This window comes from Calypte anna, chromosome W (genome assembly GCF_003957555.1).
Source record: "Calypte anna isolate BGI_N300 chromosome W, bCalAnn1_v1.p, whole genome shotgun sequence".
Lineage (NCBI taxonomy): Eukaryota > Metazoa > Chordata > Aves > Apodiformes > Trochilidae > Calypte > Calypte anna.
The window spans coordinates 15,322,755-15,337,655 of record NC_044276.1 but is presented as its reverse complement, the minus strand read 5'-3'; positions in this window follow the sequence as shown (position 1 = coordinate 15,337,655).

Here is a 14,901-nt window from a genome sequence, read left to right as displayed (position 1 = left end):
AGAAATGGTCCTAAAAAGATTAGAGCTCTTAAGGTAGGGCAAGAGACTCTCTCCAGACAACACACTCGAGTTTTTAATGACAATGGGGGGAGAATTGAGTGAAGCATTGTCTGCTGCCTTTAGGAAATGGAAAACTTAATTTAAACCAGTCCAGAAAGCTGGGTTTTTCTCATCAGAAAGGTTTTTTCCTGCCCTTTAAGCATCCTTTTTATCCTTGACATCTATTTTTCCATTCATTGATTTCCCACAAACAGCCCAGGTTTAGGAAGGGTCTTCCAGGCTTTCAGAGGGATTTGGGTAAGTTGCTTTTGAGCATCTCCTTGGTTATAATGTATTTCTCCTCACTGCATCTCTCTGTCAGGCTATTAACTGTGTTTACAGATACTCAGCTGAAGTATAAAAAAAACCCAAGCGGCTTCCTGCAGAGGCAGAGGGAAAAGAAGCTCACCCTGGGCCCCCCAAATCTCAGTCCCCAAACCACTTCCACCTTCATCTTTCCCACATCAGTTTGCTAAGTTGGAGGGCTCAGTTCCCAGTGGGTGCAAACCAGGAGAGCTTGAATACAACCTGGTTTATACTGGGAGCAAGACCAAGAGTTATGATGAGTCTTGAATCATAACATCATGGAATGGTTTGGGTTGGAAGGGACCTTCAAGATCATCCAGTTCCAACCCCCCTGCCATGGGCAGGGACACCTCCCACCAGCCCAGGTTGCTCCAAGCCCCATCCAACCTGACCTGAAACACTGCCAGGGAGGGGGCATTCCCTGGAATCAGTGAATTCTTTAGGTTGAAAAAGACCCTGAAGATCAGCAAACAGAAACACAAAACTGCCAAAGTCTACCACTAAACCATCTCTTGACTGGATTGGGGATTTTGTGTCCCCTTCACAAAAATGAGGCTGATTGTTATGCACTCCACAGCAAGCAGTCTCCCAGGAGGGTCACCAGGACCTCCCCTCTACCACTTGTCTTGGGACAGGGACAAACCAGAAGCCACCAAGGCTGGGGGGACATCTGTCCTATGTTGCCCCCCCACCTCCTCCACCGAGGTGACTTTGCCATCTCCAAACAGGGACTTTTGGATGCACTTTCCCTCCCTGACCTTGCCTGGGGCTCTGTTACTAAGGATAAATGGCAGAGGGCTGAGCTGCACCGGTGCAAGAGTGGATAATTGCAGGGAAACAGCTACTGGAGCCCAGTGACAACAGTAATTGGGTCTGGGCCATCCTTGTAGCCAGGGTTCCCATCCTATTATCCCCTTATTAATAGAAACCAAATCTACCTTTGCAGAGACAGCACGACCAGCTTGGAGATGAAGGCAGGGAAGGGCTGCAGGGAAGCATCTGAGGCATCTACCACAGCCTCAGCCCTCGACCACCCCAAGGTGAAGATCCTGGTGGGGTCTGTGGGATACTCCTGCTCAAGTTGTGGACAAATCCCAGCTGTCCCCACCCAAAAGTCCCCTGTGGTCATTGGAAAGGTGAATGTTAAGACTCAACCAGGTGGCAAACCCCCCTGCCAAAGGAGGATCTCACACAGAAATGCCTCCAAGAGGGTTTTGAAAGCCTCCAGAGAAGGAGACTCCAAAACCTCTCTGGGCAGCCTGGGCCAGGGCTCCCTCACCCTCCCAGGAAAGAAGTTTCTCCTCATGTTGAGGTGGAACTTCCTATGTTCTACTTTCAACCCATTATTCCTTGTCCTATTCCTGGGCACCACTGAGAAGAGATTGGCCCCTTCCTCTTGACACCCAAATATCTTTGTGGAGGCGGGCAAGCAAGATTTGGTCTATCAGCTGATCCAAGGGAGTATAAATTTCATCTCCCAAGGAGGAAAAATAAAGGTCAAAAAGATTGAATTTCCCTTCTCACAGATGGATGGGGTATGGTAGGGGCCACAGGCTGAACACTCATGGATTTAGGGTTGGAAAATTGGAGCATCTCAGCTGGAATGTTCCTGCTTGGGTGCCATGGGATGTCCAGTGTCAAAGCTGAATGTAAAAGTGACAACATCATTTTAAGGAGAAACAACCCATGATGACAAGGGTCTCCTTGGTGGAAAGTGGAAAGCAAAGCACTGATTTTTAAGAAACCCAAGGACAAGGTGAAAATCTCCTCAAGTATCTTCCAGGACAGGACTTTCAGGTCCATACAGTATCTTGACTTTCCATGGCCAGGACTAACACAGGTCACTCTCCCCATCCCTGTCCTATTCCACACTAACTTCCCCTTCAAAGTTCAACCTGGAATCAGTCCTGGATAAGATGTGTCCCTGATCATGACTTTTTTTCATTGGGTCAGCAGAGGTGAAGGCACAAGGCCAGCCTAAAAACTAGAAGGCAGTTCAGATGCCTCCATCTAAAATGCAGTTGGACACTGCAGAGAATGAGATTTAGTTTGGCACATGAATTTTTTAATGTAATCAAGAAATGCAGGTTTATGGTGGTCTTCAGGCCCATCTTAATCTCATCTCAAATTTGGGATTTAGTTGGAAACTTCCCCAGAGATGTTCACCCTCCCCTCCCCATCCATGCCATGGTAGGCAAAGCCAGGCAGATTGCCTCCTATAGTAATGATTTTAACCATCAACGTTGTTAATATTCTCAAGAGTGATGGAAAGACTCATCAGCCCTCATCACCTTTCCCAACTTCCCTGTTTTTCTTCACATCATCCTCATCCAGCTTTTAACACTTCCCATTTCAATGGCAACCAAGATCAGCTTTGCTGAAGATGAACCCTATGGGCTTCCAACCAAGTCCTCTAAGAGCCAAAGCAGCACGGATGTACTAAAGAGTGATCCAGATGGTTTCTCCTTCCCCAGAAACTTGAGACTTTGCTTCTGCTCGATGCTGTGGTGTTTTGCAGGCTGGAAATCTCAGGAGCACCTCCCTCTCCGTATGGCAAGTGAGAAGTCAACCCAGGAAAATTAAAGCAGAGAAAAGAGGAGACCTGTGGTGCCTCTTGCCTTTTGCAGCCCTTCTCCATCACTTTGTGAAAGGCTGGGGGTGTTAAGCTACCACATTAAGAGATGAAAAGTGTCAGGGAAAAATAAATAATATATCAATGCCAAAACGTGTCACCAAGGCCACCTCCAGGATGGATCTGTACCCAGGAGTGATGCCCTCCAGACTGCTGCCTGCTCCTACCCTGGGGAGATGTCACAGGGAGTGAAATGGAGCTTCTGGGCAAGATGTTATTTCAGAGTGATGCAGCAGAGAACCTTGCAGGTGACAGAAACTATAATTACAGTGATGAAACTTCACCAGCCTCTCTCACTGCCCCTGAGAAATCCAGCTCCACTGCTGCTTTCAGCACAACCAGGATCCATGTCCCTACCAGAGGAGAGGTCAGGAGTGCCAGGGAGACACTGCATGAGCAGTGGGTCCTCCTCAGGAGAAACCTTCTGGCTCTCCACAACTCCCTGAAAAGAGGTTGGGGACAGGAGGGATCAGTCTCTTCTCCCATGGAGCAAGTGATAAGACAAGGGGAAACAGCCTCAAGTAGTGCCAGGAAAAACTGAGATTGGATATTAGGAGAAACTGCTTCCCCAAAAGGGTTGTCAGGGCCTGGCCCAGGCTGCCCAGGGCAGGGGTGGAGTCCCCATCCCTGGAATGATTCAAAAGCTGTGGAGATGTGGAGCCATGGTTTAGTGGTGGCCTTGGCAGTGGTTGGACTCAATGATATTAAAGGTCTTTTCCAACAAAAATGATTCTGTTTTGGGCCTTTGTGGATGCTCTGGCTTCCCTAAGGACTTGCCCAATGTTCTCCATCATCCCCTAGAGCAGTCTAAACCAGGTGCAGAGAGCCAACAGCCTGACTAAAAGTGGTCACAATGCCAGTGTGAAATGCTACAAACTTCTTGGGGTTCAGGGCAGTGGTGTTTTGTGCCTAGAGGCTGCAGAGACCCCAGGGGAACTACACTGCATCCCCCCAGCTCTGTCCCCACGTCTTTATTTCAACAGCAGCTTGGACTCCATTTCTCTCAGCAAACCCCTGAGAGTTTGAAGGCTCTTTAGCAGTAAGAGACAACCTATCAGTTGCTTCAGATAGGTAATAAAATGGGAAATAAAAGGCAGGCAGTGTGGTTGGATGCAGCCATGGGATGGGAGCTTCCCAGTTTTCCAGCACAGAGGGACCACTTGAAGAGGTCCTCTCCCCACTTCTGTGGGTTAGGAGGTAAAGCATCACCCCTGGAGCAGCATAGGATGATACAGGAGCATCCAGTCCTGATGCACAAGGACACTAGGAGGTGATGGGAAAGAATGTGGTCTTTGGGGTGGCTGCTTCCAACTTCTTTAGGATGGCCAGGGCCTCCAAGAATGAGATTCTCTCTGATCTCAGTGTAAAGCCCCTGCAAACTAAAACCCCATTTCCTGTCTGCTGGTATCACAACCAGCTACAAAGCTTGCAGATGTTGCTTGAGAAATATTAGAGGTGTGGAGGTGTATTTGCCTTCTCACTTCTCTCTAGCAGGTGATTATAAAGCCATGGAAAAAAAAATAGTGGGGGGGGGGTTGAGAAAAAAACCCAAACCACTCTCCTTGTTTAGCACAAAACTGCAGGTAACAATTATAAAGCAATAATTGATTCATCCAGTATTTTATTCAGGGGGGGCTGGGGGTGAGAGGCTCTGCAGCCAGCCTTTCATCTGCCACATAATTACTAAAGGCTCTTTTTCTGGCTCCAAAAGGCAGTGGCTGGCAGATCAAAGGTCGGACATTTCAAGGAGTAAATTGGTTTAATGCGGCTGTGGATTGCCTGGCAAAAAGGAGGAAAAAAACCCCAAATGCACCCTAATAAATATGCAGCAAAGTGTAAGGAGGAAAAATTGTGGACAAGAGAGACAATTACTTTGAAATCAGGGTAAGAGCAGCAGGGGCTGAAATTAATCAGCATCCAGGCTCCTTCTTGCTGTCTCAGGATTTGGAATTCAGAGTAGAAGTTGGTTGGATGTGCTGGAGTGCTGGAGGGGGTGACTGGTACCCAACCTGCCTGGGGTGAGATGCTAATCCCCAAGTTTTGGGTGGGATGGTGGTGTAAACCACCCCAGGGATGCCAGGAAGCCACCTGTGATCCACAGCAAGGGAACTTCATGACCACCATGGGATTTTGTGGTGGATGGTGAAGAGATGATACTTCCATGGCTGAATCACAGAATCTCAGGTTGGAAGGGACCTCAAGGATCATCTGGTCTAACTCTTCTAATATTATTATGTGAGATGTCCCAGCACCCCATCGAGCTGAGACTTCAAACTTTCCAAAGCTGGTGTCAGCAACGTCCTGCTGACCATGAGACACTTCAAGGAGAACCCACACCTCAAAAAGAGCCCACACCTCAAGGAGGAACACACACTTCAGAGATCACCCACAAGGAGAACCAAAGGGGCACGGACCTCCCCACCTCCAACCCACGCAGGGAGCTCTTGCCCTGAGTTATTTGTGTGTCTGTCAATCTACCATAAATCAGGACAGCCTGACAGGCTAATTTGTATCTGAGGAACCTGAAGCAATTACAAAATCAGCTTGAACACTCTTTGTTTCACAAGATTTTGCCCTGAGTTAGCACCATCACTCAGCTTTAATTACACCATGATTGATTGTGACAAAACTCTTTGGAAAGTGCGTGTGCACGGTGGGAAGGATGGAAATGGCAACCTGCCTGCTCCTCTCCAGCCACCAGCATCAAATCTCTGCTCCTCTTTTGACACAATGCTTGGAATTCATTTGGCCACCTCATATCCAGAGCCATCTCCAAGTCCTCTGAAGAGCAAGACCCATGGAAGGTGACTCCCGACTTGTTTGACATCCAGGGTGATCTCCCAGTCCTCTCTAAACGAGACCAAGACCCATGGAAGGTGATTCTGACTCCTGACTCATTTGACATCCAAAGAAATGAAGGCACAGAGGTGGTAATCTCTGTGTTTTCTCTTCAGACAGGATTAAGAGGGCAGAGGTCCACCAGAAGGACTAAGAGGGCAGAAGTGACCAGAGGTGAACCAAACTTGGGCCTGGATGTAAATCACAACTTTTTTCTCTGCTCTGGGATGTTCTTCTTTTCCCTTGCCACTCCCAAAGCCATGAAGTATACCTTGAAAGACCTGGGACCTCCCTCCTGTCCATGGAGAAGGTTGTCTTCTCCATAAAAGCAACATCAAGCAACGCCTCCCAAAAGACAGAAGGCACCTGATCATAGAAGAAATCAAATCTGACCCATTCCTTCTGAAATCTGTCCCCTTTTAGTGTTTTTGGTGTCTAGGTGGGACTCAGAGGCATTAACTGAGGTGGACATTGAGGGGCCCTTTTTAGCTTGTGTTCAGTCTCTTGGTGTGCAGGACCCAAAAGCTCCTGGGAAATGAGAAGGCACCAAATGCATCTGAGGCCACCTCAGCCCTGACTGATTATTTCAGTACAAGAAAGGAATCTGCACTCCTGCAAAGCTGGAGAGAAGGTCTGGAAGGGTCATCCTAGAAGGATGTGACTCATTTCCACTCACACAGCACCACCAAACATTCAGGGGAGAATCTTCCTAATAGGGCAGGAGGAGGAATTCTGCATTTCAAAATTGCTCTGCTTCTCTCCACTCCTCTCCTCCAACTTCCATCAAACCTTCTCACCTCCATTTTCCTAGTACCAGATGGAGCAACTTGCCCCATCCCACAGCAGAACATCAACAGAGTACATGAAAAGTGAGGAGAACATGACAGATCACCTCTTGTCCTCCAATGATGCACCCAGATCCTACATGGAGGCTTCAGCAGCTTTGGGATCACTTCCCAGAAGCCCAGGGAGAAGGATCCAAGGAGTCCTAGCACAAGGGACTGTGAAGCCACCTCTCTGGCTGCCCATCTCACACCACAGCATGACAAAGTGTATGGAAAAAACCAAAGCCAGAGGTGAGGACACACCTGCTTTGAGGACCTCAGGAGCTCAGGGCACACAGGACCAGGGCAGCAGCGGGTGGATCCAAAGATACCAGCAAAATGGAATGGGATTCTCCCAGTAGCAGTAACTCCAGAAGATCCAGCTGATCTAAGAGACCTCCCAGACACATGCCTAGAGAGCTTGGGGTTTGGCAGAGGATCTGCTCCATCAGCTTCAGCTCACCTTGGCAAAAGGTGCCCAGATACCATGGTGACGGGCTCAGCGGGGATAAACACCCAACCTGGGTGTGGGTTGTTTGCATAGTTAGGAAGCTGGCTGGTCTCCATCCCTCCACCCTACCTCCTTCCCAGCAGTGCCAGGTTCTCAGTCCAAAGTGGTCTCTCCTACCTCCTCCTGGGTTGGCTCATCCCTGACAGGGAGGCACTTCCCAAACTGGTTCCCTGGGAGGAAGGGTGGGGGACAGCATCTCTGGGTTGTCTGCCTCTCTCTCTGCACCCCAGGAGGTAGAAGTAATTTGATGGCCCCAGCATCCATGTGTCTTCCTAGATCCCCATGGAGATGGTGCAGAAGAGAGGGTGGGACATCCCCTCCTCCTCTTCTGCAGCTTCCAAGCACATCGAGGCCCTTGCAATATTAATAATTTGGGATGTAGCATCTTTCTCCCCTTCTCATGACCACCATGCCCCCATCCCTTGGAGACAGGGACATCTTTTTGAGGGACAAAGCCATCCAACAGCAGGGAGAACTAAAGCCAGCTTTAAGAAAAGCTGCTCCCAGGAGCCACACACCAAAATCCTGCAGATCTGTGTGAGTAACGTTGCCGTTGGCCTTCTCTCAGCCTTCCAGTGAGGAACAACAACAATAACAAAACAAAAAAGCTCTGACTAATAGTAAGAGGCCTCCAGATCATTCTTGGCAGAAGCATCCCAGCCCCATCCCCTCCCTCTATTCATCCCCAAAGGAAAACAAACCCTGCAGGTTAGACCTCACTGACCCACTCCCCAGCCTGGTGGAGTTGGGTGCCAGGGCTGCCCCTTCCTTATAGATTATAAACGAATAGGCTAGTGAATAATGTATATTATAATATATGTAATTATATTATATTGCTACTGTAATAGTGTACATTATAGGCTGTGATATATATAATACACTCCTGAAATTTATATGCTATGTGTCCATTTATTCTACATATATTATATTTATATATAAATACACGTAAATGCATGGAATCATAGAATGATTTGGGTTGGAAGGGACCTCCAAAGTCCATCCAGTCCAACCCCCTGCAGTCAGCAGGGACACCCTCACCTAGATCAGGTTGCTCAGAGCCTCCACAAGCCTCACCTGGAATATCTCCAGGGATGAGGCCTCAACCACCTCCTTGGGAAACCTGGGCCATTTTTTCCACTACTATATATTAATAAAAATATCCTATAAATATATAAATATACTATTAAAATATGCATCGAATGTGTTCAGAAGATCAAGAGAGGGGATTCTCCCACTCTACTCAGCACTTGTGAGACCCTACCTCAAGTATTGCCTTCAGGTCGTGTCCCCAGCAGGACAGAGATCTGTTGGAATGAGTCCAGAGGAGGCCACATAGATGATCCAGGGGCTGGACACCTCTGCTGTGAGGAGAGGCTGAGGGAGCTGGGATTGTTCAGTCTGGAGAAGAGAAGACTCCAGGGGGACCTCAGAGCTGGCTTACAATTCCTGAAGGGAACCTACAGGAAGGCTGGAGAGGGACTTTTCTTCAGAAGAGTGTCCAGCAATAGGACAAGGGGAAATGGTTTTAAACTGAAGAAGAAGAGGTTCAGACTGGATCTGAGGAAGAAGTTCTTCAGCAGGAGGGTGGTGAGACTCTGGAACAGATTGCCCAGAGAAGCTGTGGCTGCCCCCTCCTGGGAGGTGTTCAAGGCCAGGTTGGATGAGGCTTTGAGCATCCTTGTCTGGATGAGAGGTCTCCCTGCCCATGGCAGGGAGCTTGGAGGAGATGAGCTCTGAGGTCCTTTTCCAACCTCAGCCATTCTATGATTCTATGATTCTATACTGTAAATTAAAAAAAAATTAAAATATAATTATAAATATAAATATCTAAGCATGGATGGGACCCAGTGCGATGCTACCTTCCCACCCTCATCCTGCCAGGAGGGGTTGCCCTATTTCCTAGGATCCCCCATGTCCATGCTCCATCATCCCGCATTTCAAAGTGAGTTGAGATCCTTCACCTTTTTATAACACCTTCCAACTTCATCAAACCACCCCATGGGAGAAACTTAAAGAGAATAAGAAAAGGAAGATCATAGAATTATAGAATCGTCTGGGTTGGAAGGGACCTCTGAGATCATCAAGTCCAACCCTTGATCCACTACTGCTGCAGTTACAAGACCATGGCACTGAGTGCCACTTCCAGTCTCTTTTTAAATATCTCCAGGGATGGAGAATCCACTACTTCCCGGGGCAGCCCATTCCAGTGTTTAATCACCCTCTCCGTAAAGAAATTCTTTCTAATATCCAACTTAAACCTCCCCTGGCACAACTTGAGACCGTGCCCTCTTGTCTTTCTGAGAGTTGCCTGGGAAAAGAGACCAACTCCCACCTGACTACAACCTCCTTTCAGGTAGTTGTAGAGAGCGATGAGGTCTCCCCTGAGCCTCCTCTTCTCCAGGCTGAACAGCCCCAGCTCCCTCAGCCTCTCCTCATAGGACTTGTGCTGGAGTCCCTTCAACAGCCTAGTTGCCCTCCTTTGGACCTGCTCCAGGACCTCGATATCCTTCCTGAACTGAGGGGCCCAGAACTGGACACAGTACTCGAGGTGTGGCCTCACCAGGGCTGAGTACAGGGGCAGAATCACTTCCTTGGACCTGTTGGCCACGCTGTTCCTGATACAGGCCAGGATGCCATTGGCCTTCTTGGCTACCTGGGCACACTGCTGGCTCATGATCAGCTTCCTGTCAATCCAGACTCCAAGGTCCCTTTCTGCCTGGCTGCTCTCCAACCACTCTGTCCCCAGCCTGGAGCTACCCATAGGGTTGTTGTGGCCAAAGTGCAGGACCCGGCACTTGGCCTTGTTGAACCTCATCCCGTTGGAATCAGCCCAACTCTCCAGTCTGTCCAGGTCCCTCTGCAGAGCTCTCCTGCCTTCCAGCTGATCGACACTTCCCCCCAGCTTCGTGTCATCTGCAAATTTGCTGATGATGGACTCAATCCCCTCATCTAAATCATCAATGAAGATATTAAACAGAACTGGGCCCAACACTGATCCCTGGGGGACACCACTAGTGACCGGCCGCCAACTGGATGCAGCCCCGTTCAGCACCACTCTCTGGGCCCGGCCCTCCAGCCAGTTCCTAACCCAGCGCAGAGTGCCCCAGTCCAAGCTGTGGGCTGACAGCTTTTTCAGGAGAATGCTGTGGGAGACGGTGTCAAAGGCCTTGCTGAAGTCCAGGTAGACCACATCCACAGTACACGATGGGCAAGGAATTAGACCCAGCCAGCACAGGTTTAGGAAGGGCAGGTCCTGTCTGACCAACCTGATCTCCTTTTATGATCAGGTGACCTGCCTGGTGGATGAGGGGAAACCACATCCACATCCACATCCACAGCCTTCCCCTCATCCACCAGGCGGGTCACCTGATCATAAAAGGAGATCAGGTTGGTCAGACAGGACCTGCCCTTCCTAAACCTGTGCTGGCTGGGTCTGATCCCTTGCCCATCCTGTAGGTGCTGTGTGATTGCACTGAGGATGATCTGCTCCATAACCTTGCCAGGCACTGAGGTCAGGCTGACGGGCCTGTAGTTTCCTGGGTCCTCTTTCCGGCCCTTTTTGTGGATTGGCATGACATTCGCCAACTTCCAATCGTCTGGGATGTCCCCAGTGAGCCAGGACTGTTGGTAGATGATAAAGAGAGGCTTGGCGAGCTCTTCTGCCAGCTCCCTCATCACTCTTGGGTGGATCCCATCTGGTCCCATAGACTTGTGGGGATATAAGCAGTTCAATAGGTCACTGACTGTTTCCTTCAGGATTACAGGGGGGCTGTTTAGATTCTTGTCACCTTCTACAAGCTCCAGAAGCCAGATGTCCTCAGGATAACCTGTCTTTCTGTTGAAAACTGAGGCAAAGAAGGTGTTAAATACCTCAGCCTTTTCCTCATCTTTGACAACTATATTCCCGCCCATGTCCAGTAAAGAATGGATGTTTTCCTTGCCCCTCCTTTTGCCTTTGATGTATCTGTAGAAGGACTTTTTTTTATCCTTCACAGAGGTGGCAAGATTCAGTTCAAGTTGTGACTTTGTCTCTCTAATTTTCTTTCTACACAACCTAACTATACTCCTAAATTCTTCCTGAGTAGTTAGCCCTTTTTCCATAATCGGTAGGCTCTCTTCTTTACCCTAATTTCTTTCAAAATCTCTTTGTTCAGCCAGACCAGTCGTCTTCCCCTCCGGCTCGCCTTTCAGCACACCGGGACAGCCTCCTCCTGTGCTTTCAAAACTTGCTTCTTGAAGTACGTCCATCCCTCCTGGACCCCTTTGTTTTCAAGGGCTGTTTCCCAGGGCACACTCTGGCCTAGTCTTCTGAAAAGGCCAAAATCTGCCCTCCGGAAGTCCAATGTAGAGGTTTTATTGATGACCCTCCTTGTATCCCTGAGTATTGAAAACTCTATTATTTCATGATCACTGTGTCCCAGACGTTCACCGACCACCACATCTCCCACCAGCTCCTCTCTGTGAACAGGAGGTCTAGCAGGGCTCCATCCCTGGTGGGCTCATTTAGCAGCTGGAGCAGGAAATTATACACTCTATGAATTCCCTAGACTGCCTCCTCTCTGCTGTGTGTGAGTTCCCAGCAGACATCTGGCAGGTTAAAGTCACCCACGAGAACAAGGGCTGACGATTTTGAAACATCTGCCAGCTGCTTGTAGAATAATTCATCACCCTCATCATCCTGATTGGGTGGTCTGTAACAGACTCCCACCAGGATATCAGCCTTGTTGGCCTTCCCCCTGATTCTGACCCACAGGCACTCAACCTTATCATTACTGACTTCAACTTCAAACAAAGTCAAGAGACTCTCTAAAATATAGAGCTACCCCTCCACCTCTCCTACCCTGCCTGTCCCTTCTGAAGAGCCTGTAATCCCCATGGCAGCACTTCAGTCATGGGAGTCATCCCACCACGTTTCCGTGATAGCGACTACATCAGAGCTTTCCTGCTGCACAATGGCTTCCAGCTCCTCCTGTTTGTTGCCCATGCTGCGTGCATTGGTATACATGCACTTCAGCTGGGCTGCTGATTTGGCTCTTAGCTTGGGCTGTCCACCCTTGGGCTCCTTTCTGGAAAGCCCGGTTTCAACCCCTTCCCCCTTCAAATGTAGTTTAAAGCCTTCAAATCTAGTTTAAATCTAGTTTAAAGATGACTTGGGGGAGGGAAGACTTTGGTGTTTTGAAAACTATTTTAATAGATTTAATTAAGAGTAATAGCTCTGAATATGTCAGTAAAACTTGCCACTTCTTTGATTAATTAGAGGAGGAATTTCAAAGGAGGTGAAGGGAATTAGGTGCCGTACAGCCCCAGGCTGGTTGGAAAATACCAGTTTTCCATGGCTAATGTTGTCTCAGTGCTCAAACACGCTGGGTCTGACTCCTCATCTCCTGGCAACTGAAGTAAACAGTCTTAGGCACAAAAGTAAAATGTATGTTCAATGCTGCCTGCTCCAGAGCCAGGGTTTGAAATGTCCTTGTTGGAATGGTGAGAGAGATGGAAAGCACTGGAAGACCAGGGAAAGACAGTAGAGCATCTCATCTGCCTTTCTAGGAGTTATTTCCTGGGATGGAAACACTAGGATACACATTGAGAAGCCCCCAAAAAGGAAAAGGTTTCATTTTCAGTGTAGGGTGTTGGAGATGGTGAAGGCAGCAAGAGTTGGCCATGCCCACAGCATCTCCTCCCTGCAACCAGGATTCAGATAGACCCAGCTACTCCCAACCTCCAAATCCTCCCACGAGAAGAAACCTCCACATGAGGTTTCCACCAAGCAGAAAGGAAGGGAAATCTCATTCCCCCAAGTATTTTACCTGGGTGAAGTGGAAGGTGGCTCCACATCCCTTTTTTCAGGGCAGCACAAGCTGCAGGTCCCTGTATGACCACGCTGAGTGTTTCCATCCACCTGAAAATGCTCCAGAGAGCCACAGTGGGATGGCCAAACTCTGGTTCCTCCTCTGCTGAGCACATTACTCTTCTCCTGTTTTTATTCAGCCCAACCTTAAACAAAACCACAGCTGTTGTTTTTTTATCTGAGAATTACCTAGGGAAGGATCTGGGTGGGAGCCGGAGATCTTTGTGCTGCTGAAACAGCATTTCATCTCAAGGAGCTGCTACAAAAACACTAAAGCTTAGACTGGGTGTGACATATCATCCTGCTGATTCCTGCTTGCTAGTAAAGAAGCAAAAAGTTCCTAAGACAGATGGAGACTGAAACCCAAACTCCAGGCTGGGGGGGTCTGCAGATAAAACCCGTCCAGCTTCCCAGTGGAGGAGGTCGCTGTGATCTGGGCTCAACCCTGCCCTGAGCAGCAGCTTCATCCCAACCATGCTTCCCAGCCTGCCTTTAATCACCAGTTCTCTGCCAGCACTAAACCTGCTGAGACTTTTTAACTATTTCAGAGAGGAGTTGGTTTGTTTATTTTTTCCTCTGCAAGTTTGCTGCAAAGCAAAACTGAAAAGTGATTCCTTTAAACCAAATGTTAATATATATTAAAAATACTCCCTTTCCTTTCCTTTCCTTTCCTTTCCTTTCCTTTCCTTTCCTTACCCTTATTCTATTCTATTTTCTACTCTATTCAAAATACTAATCATCTGCCTCATCAGAGCCCTTCTGTCTACCCAGCAGATGGTAACAGATGTGTTTTCACACTGATATTTCCTATCTAAAGCAAACAAACAAATTACTTAAGACAGACTTACAAAAAATCCCACAAACACCCCCCCCACCCAAAAAAAAAAAAAAAACCAAACCAAAAAACGGCACAAAATGGAGAGGTTGTACAGTACAGGTGTTGCTACACAGCCCAAATCTCCAGGCTTGGTAATGACTGAAGATACCAAGAGAAGAAGTCAGCAAGAGAATCACAGGTTGGAGTTCAAAGAGCAATTAAACCCACATGGAAATGGCAATGGATTAGCACAGAGGATCTCAACGAGGAGCCAGAGATTCCTAACACAGACCCAATTCGCCTGAAATTCAAACACCTTCCCCTCCCCTTAATAAACCACAAAAACTCTAAAAGGGAGGAATAAAATGAAGAAAAAAAAAGAAAAAAATTCCTATAATTAAAAAAAAATATCCTATTATTTTAAAAGCTGAAAGTAGAGCATCAGACCTACCTTCCCACTCTGGGTCCTCTCCACGCCTGCCAGGGCTGCACGGGGAATCTGGCAGCCTCACTCCCCCCCGAGTGCCTGGAGCCTAGCAGAGATTGTCATTGATTTGTGCACAGGAAAGTTCAGCCTTTCTAGGAGCCGTGAGGAGAATTCACTCCCACCACTCCCTCTAAACCAAAAGTATTTGGCACTGAGCCCTCCTCGTCCACCTGTACTATTAAGGGCTTAAAACCACAAGGGACGTGGACCCATTTGCACCGGGAGCTTTTTGATGTTGCTTTTTGAAATCAAGCACACAATGTTCTTTGGAGGGAAAAAAACCCCAACAAAACAGCTGTGGGTTTTAGTTGTTTTTATTTAATTATCTATTTATTTTAAATATCTTTTTTTTTCTTTTTTCCTTGAAGCAGATTTATCACATCCTTTTTTTTTTTTTACTCCAGCCCATCACCCAGTCCAAGCAGTGACCCCTGACCAGGCACTGACTTCCACAGTGACTTTCCTATCAATCTGCTCTGCTTCCCCCTGCAAACCATCCACCCCTTTAGCTGAAACCAGGGAAACCTGAAGGGGGGGATGAGGGGAACCTTTCTTTGGAAAAGAACTGGGTGTATTTTAAATAATAAAGAAAAAAATAC